Source organism: Nerophis lumbriciformis, linkage group LG37 (assembly GCF_033978685.3).
Source record: "Nerophis lumbriciformis linkage group LG37, RoL_Nlum_v2.1, whole genome shotgun sequence".
Classification (NCBI taxonomy): domain Eukaryota; kingdom Metazoa; phylum Chordata; class Actinopteri; order Syngnathiformes; family Syngnathidae; genus Nerophis; species Nerophis lumbriciformis.
The window spans coordinates 4,086,602-4,093,896 of NC_084584.2; positions in this window are offsets into that span (position 1 = coordinate 4,086,602).

The window sequence follows — 7,295 nt, forward strand, 5'->3', positions numbered from 1 at the left end:
AAAACAGTAAAAAAGTTAAGTGATGTAACTAAAAAGTTTAAATGTTTATATACTGTATGAAGGAAAAAAAAACTTAAATAAGTAAAATATTTTAAAAAACAGTAAAAAAAAAAAAAAAGGAAAGGTAAGTGATGTCACTAGAAAGTTTAAATGTGTTGAAGTTTTTTTTCTTCATATATAAACAAGTAAAATATTTAAAAAACGGTAAAAAAGTTAAGTGATGTAAATAGTTAAAATGTTTTTTTCTTCATATATAAACAAGTAAAATATTTTAAAAAACAATAAAAAAGTTAAGTGACGTAAATGGTTTAAATGTTTTTTTCTTCATATATAAACAAGTAAAATGTTTTTAAAAACAGTAAAAAAAAATAAGTGATGTAAATAGTTTAAATGTTTTTTTCTTCATATATAAACAAGTAAATATTTTAAAAAATAGTAAAAAAAAAAAAAAAGTTAAGAAATGTAATAAGTTTGAATGTTTTTTCATCATATATAAACAAGTAAAATAAATAAAAAACAGTAAAAAAGGTAAGTGATGTAACTAGAAAGTTTAAATGTGTTGACGTTTATTTCTTCATATATAAACAAATAAAATATTTATAAAAAACAGTAAAAAGTTAAGTGATGTAACTAAAAACTTTAAATGTTTATATATGAAGGAAAAAAACTTAAACAAGTAAAATATTTAAAAAAACAGTAAAAAAAGAAAGGTAAGTGATGTACCGTAACTAGAAAGTTTATATTTGTTGAAGTTTTTTTCTCATATATAAACAATTAAATATTTAAAAAACGGTAAAAAAGTTAAGTGATGTAAATAGTTTAAATGTTTTTTCTTCATATATAAACAAGTAAAATATTTAAAAAACAGTAAAAAAGTTAAGTGATGTAAATAGTTTAAATGTTTGTTTTTTTTCATAAATAAAACAAAATATATATATTTTTAAAACAGTAAAAAGGTTAGATGTAGCGTTATAGTTCAAATGTATTAAAGTTTTCTTTTCTTCATATATAAACAAGTAAAATATTTAAAAAAACAGTAAAAAAAAAAAGTTAAGTAATGTCGCTAGAAAGTTTAAATGTTTTGAAAAATTACAGTGATGTAAATGGTTTAAATGTTTTTTCTTCATATATAAAAAAGTAAAATGTTTTTAAAAACAGTAAAAAAATTAAGTGATGTAAATAGTTTAAATGTTTTTTTCTTCATATATAAACAAGTAAATATTTTAAAAAATAGTAAAAAAAAAAGTTAAGAGATGTAATAAGTTTGAATGTTTTTTCATCATATATAAACAAGTAAAATAAATAAAAACAGTAAAAAAAGGTAAGTGATGTAACTAGAAAGTTTAAATGTGTTGACGTTTATTTCTTCATATATAAACAAATAAAATATTTATAAAAAACAGTAAAAAGTTAAGTGATGTAACTAAAAACTTTAAATGTTTATATATGAAGGAAAAAAACTTAAACAAGTAAAATACTTTAAAAAACAGTAAAAAAAGAAAGGTAAGTGATGTACCGTAACTAGAAAGTTTATATTTGTTGAAGTTTTTTTCTCATATATAAACAATTAAATATTTAAAAAACGGTAAAAAAGTTAAGTGATGTAAATAGTTTAAATGTTTTTTCTTCATATATAAACAAGTAAAATATTTAAAAAACAGTAAAAAAGTTAAGTGATGTAAATAGTTTAAATGTTTGTTTTTTTTCATAAATAAAACAAAATATATATATATTTTTAAAACAGTAAAAAGGTTAGATGTAACGTTATAGTTCAAATGTATTAAAGTTTTCTTTTCTTCATATATAAACAAGTAAAATATTTAAAAAAACAGTAAAAAAAAAAGTTAAGTAATGTCGCTAGAAAGTTTAAATGTTTTGAAAAATTACAGTGATGTAAATGGTTTAAATGTTTTTTCTTCATATATAAAAAAGTAAAATGTTTTTAAAAACAGTAAAAAAATTAAGTGATGTAAATAGTTTAAATGTTTTTTTCTTCATATATAAACAAGTAAAATATAAAAAAAACAGTAAAAAAAAACAGTCATGTGAAGTAAATAGTTTAAATGTTTTTTCTTAATATATATAAACAAGTAAAATATTTTTAAAAAACAGTAAAAAAGTTAAGTGATGTAAATTAAATGTTTTTTTCTTCATATATAAACAAGTAAAATATATATTTTTTTAAACTGTAAAAAAGGTAAGTGATGTAACAGGAAAGTTTAAATGTGTTGAAATTTTTTTTCTTCATATATAAACAAGTAAAATATTTATAAAAAACATTAAAAATAGTTAAGTGATGTAACTAAAAAGTTTAAATGTTTATATATGAAGGGAAAAAAAACTTAAACTAAAATATTTTTAAAAAAAAACAGTAAAAAAAGAAAGGTAAGTGATGTGATGTAACTAGAAAGTTTAAGTGTTGAAGTTTTTTTTCTTCATATATAAACAAGTAAAATATTTAAAAAACGCTAAAAAAGGTAAGTGATGTAAATAGTTGAAATGTTTTTTCTTCATATATAAACAAGTAAAATATTTTTAAAAACAGTTAAAAAGTTAAGTGATGTAAATGTTGAAATGTTTTTTTCTTCATATATAAAGTCAAAATGTTTTTAAAAACAGTAAAAAAGGTAAGTGATGTAACTACAAAGTTTAAATGTGTTGACTTTTTTTTTCTTCATATATAAACAAGTAAAATATTTTTAAAAAACAGCAAAAAAGTTAAGTGATGTAACTAAAAAGTTTAAATGTTTATATATGAAGAAAAAACAACTTAAACAAGTAAAATATTTTAAAAAACTAAAAAAAAACTGTAAAAAAGGTAAGTGATGTAACTAGAAAGTTTAAATGTGTTGACGTTTTTTTTCTTCATTTATAAACAAGTAAAATATAAAACAGTAAAAAAATGTTAAGTTGTGTAAATAGCTTAAATGTTTTTTCTTCATATATAAACAAATAAAATATTTTTTTAAAAACAGTAAAAAAGTTAAGTGATGTAACTAGAAAGTATAAATGTGTTGATGGTTTTTTTGTTCATATAAAAACAAGTAAAATATTTTTTTAAAACAGTAAAAAAGTTAAGTGATGTAAATAGTTTGTTTTTTTCTTCATATACAAACAAGTAAAATATTTAAAAAACAGTAAAAAAGTTAAGTGATGTAAATAGTTTAAATGTTTTTTTCTTCATATACAAACAAGTAAAATATTTAAAAAACAGTTGAAGTGATGTAAATAGAAAGTTTAAATGTTTATATATGAAGAAAAAAAACTTGAGTAAAATATTTAAAAAACAGTAAAAAAGTTAAGTGATGTAAATAGTTTAGTTTTTTTCTTCATATATAAACAAGTAAAATATTTAAAAAACGCTAAAAAGGTTAAGTGATGTAAATAGTTGAAATGTTTTTTTCTTCATATATAAACAAGTAAAATATTTTTAAAAACAGTAAAAAAGTTAAGTGATGTAAATAGTTGGAAATATTTTTTTCTTCATATATAAAGTCAAATATTTTTTTTTAAAACAGTAAAAAAAAAAGGTAAGTGATGTAACTACAAAGTTTAAATGTGTTGACTTTTTTTTCTTCATATATAAACAAGTAACATATTTTTAAAAAACGGCAAAAAAGTTAAGTGATGTAACTAAAAAGTTTAAATGTTTATATATGAAGAAAAAACAACTTAAACGAGTAAAATATTTTTTTAAAACAATAAAAAAGGTAAGTGATGTAACTAGAAAGTTTAAATGTGTTGAAGTTTTTTCTTCATATATAAACAAGTAAAATATTTAAAAAACAGTAAAAAAATTAAGTGATATAGTTTAAAAGTTTTTTCTTCATATTTAAAAAAGTACAATATTTAAAAAACAGTAAAAAAGTTAAGTGATGTAAATAGTTTAAATGTTTTTTTCTTCATATATAAACAAAATATATATATTTTTTTAAACAGTAAAAAAGCTAAGTGATGTAACTAGAAAGTTTAAATGTGTTGAAGTTTTTTTCTTCATATATATAAACAAGTAAAATATTTTTAAAAACGGTAAAAAAGTTAAGTGATGTAAATAGTTTAAATGTTTTTTTTATTCATATATAAACAAGTAAAATATTTTTGAAAAACAGTAAAAAAGGTAAGTGATGTAACTCGAAAGTTTAAATGTTTATATATATATATATATATATATATATATGAAGAAGAAAAAAACCTTTAAAAATGTAATTAAAAAAACAGTAAAAAAGTGATGTAAATAGTTTAAATGTTTTTTTCTTCATGTATAAACAAGTAAAATATTTGTAAAAAAAAACAGTAAAAAAAAGTTAAGTGATGTAAATAGTTTAAATGTTTTTCTTACTTATATAAACAAGTAAAATATTTAAAAAAGAAAACCGTGAAAAAGTTAAGTGATGTAACTACAAAGTTTAAATGTGTTGACATATTTTTTCTTCATATATAAACAAGTAAAATATTTTTTTTTAAACAGTAAAAAAGTTAAGTGATAGTTTAAATGTTTTTTTCTTCATATATAAACAAGTACAATATTAAAAAAACTATAAAAAGGTAAGTGATGTAACTAAAAAGTTTAAAAGTTTATACACGAAGAAAAAAAACTTAAGTAAAATATTAAAAAAACTTAAGTGATGTAAATAGTTTAAATGTTTTTTTCTTCATATATAAACAAGTAAAATATTTAAAAAACGGTAAAAAAAAGTTAAGTGATGTAAATAGTTGAAATGTTTTTTTCTTCATATATAAAGTCAAATATTTTTTTAAAAAACAGTAAAAAAGGTAAGTGATGTAACTACAAAGTTTAAATGTGTTGACTTTTTTTTCTTCATATATAAACAAGTAAAATATTTTTAAAAAACGGCAAAAAAGTTAAGTGATGTAACTAAAAAGTTTAAATGTTTATATATGAAGAAAAAACAACTTAAACAAGTAAAATATTTTAAAAAACTGTAAAAAAAAAAAACCAGTAAAAAAGGTAAATGATGTAACAAGAAAGTTTAAATGTGTTGAAGTTTTTTTTCTTCATATTTAAACAAGTAAAATATAAACAATAAAAAAAAGTTAAGTTATGTAAATAGTTTAAATGTTTTTCTTTATATAAAATATTTTTAAAAAACAGTAAAAAAGTTAAGTGATGTAACTAGAAGGTATAAACGTGTTTTTTTTGTTCATATAAAAACAAGTAAAATATTTTTTTAAAACAGTAAAAAAGTTAAGTGATGTAAATAGTTTAAATGTTTTTTTCTTCATATACAAACAAGTAAAATATTTAAAAAACAGTTGAAGTGATGTAAATAGAAAGTTTAAATGTTTATATATGAAGAAAAAAAACTTGAGTAAAATATTTAAAAAACAGTAAAAAAGTTAAGTGATGTAAATAGTTTAAATGTTTTTTTCTTCATATACAAACAAGTAAAATATTTAAAAAACAGTTGAAGTGATGTAAATAGAAAGTTTAAATGTTTATATATGAAGAAAAAAAACTTGAGTAAAATATTTAAAAAACAGTAAAAAAGTTAAGTGATGTAAATAGTTGGAAATATTTTTTTCTTCATATATAAAGTCAAATATTTTTTTAAAAAACAGTAAAAAAAAAGGTAAGTGATGTAACTACAAAGTTTAAATGTGTTGACTTTTTTTTCTTCATATATAAACAAGTAAAATATTTTTAAAAAACGGCAAAAAAGTTAAGTGATGTAACTAAAAAGTTTAAATGTTTATATATGAAGAAAAAACAACTTAAACAAGTAAAATATTTTAAAAAAACTGTAAAAAAAAACCCAGTAAAAAAGGTAAATGATGTAACAAGAAAGTTTAAATGTGTTGAAGTTTTTTTTCTTCATATTTAAACAAGTAAAATATAAACAATAAAAAAAAGTTAAGTTATGTAAATAGTTTAAATGTTTTTCTTTATATAAAATATTTTTAAAAAACAGTAAAAAAGTTAAGTGATGTAACTAGAAGGTATAAACGTGTTGTTTTTTTTGTTCATATAAAAACAAGTAAAATATTTTTTTAAAACAGTAAAAAAGTTAAGTGATGTAAATAGTTTAAATGTTTTTTTCTTCATATACAAACAAGTGAAATATTTAAAAAAAAACAGTTGAAGTGATGTAAATAGAAAGTTTAAATGTTTATATATGAAGAAAAAAAACTTGAGTAAAATATTTAAAAAACAGTAAAAAAGTTAAGTGATGTAAATAGTTTAGTTTTTTTCTTCATATATAAACAAGTAAAATATTTAAAAAACGCTAAAAAGGTTAAGTGATGTAAATAGTTGAAATGTTTTTTTCTTCATATATAAACAAGTAAAATATTTTTAAAAACAGTAAAAAAAGGTAAGTGATGTAACTACAAAGTTTAAATGTGTTGACTTTTTTTTCTTCATGTATAAACAAATAAAATATTTTTAAAAAACAGCAAAAAAGTTATGTGATGTGACTAAAAAGTTTTAATGTTTATATATGAAGAAAAAACAACTTAAACAAGTAAAATATTTTAAAAAACTGTAAAAAAAAAAAAAACTGTAAAAAAGGTAAGTGATGTAACTAGAAAGTTTAAATGTGTTGAAGTTTTTTTTCTTCATTTATAAACAAGTAAAATATAAAACAGTAAAAAAATGTTAAGTTACGTAAATAGTTTAAATGTTTTTTCTTCATATATAAACAAATAAAATATTTTTTTAAAAACAGTAAAAAACTTAAGTGATGTAACTCGAAAGTATAAATGTGTTGTTTTTTTTGTTCATATAAAAACAAGTAAAATATTTTTTTAAAACAGTAAAAAAGTTAAGTGATGTAACTAGAAAGTTTAAATGTTTATATATGAAGAAAAAAAAACCTTAAAAAATTTAAATTAAAAAAAGTAAAAAAGTTAAGTGATGTAAATAGTTTAAATGTTTTTTTCTTCATATACAAACAAGTGAAATATTAAAAAAAAACAGTTGAAGTGATGTAAATAGAAAGTTTAAATGTTTATACATGAAGAAAAAAACTTAAGTTAAATATTTAAAAAACAGTAAAAAAGTTAAGTGTTGTAAATAGTTTAAATGTTTTTTTCTTCATATATAAACAAGTAAAATATTTAAAAAATAGTAAAAAAAAAAAAAAGTTAAGTGTTGCAAATAGTTTAAATGTTTTTTTCTTCATATATAAACAAGTAAAATATTTAAAAAATAGTAAAAAAAAAAAAAAAGTTAAGTGATGTAAAGAATTTAAATGTTTTAAACAAGTAAAATATGTTTTAAAAAAACAGTAAAAAGGTGTGAAGAAATGTCAAATGTTAGATTATTTTCTAATATA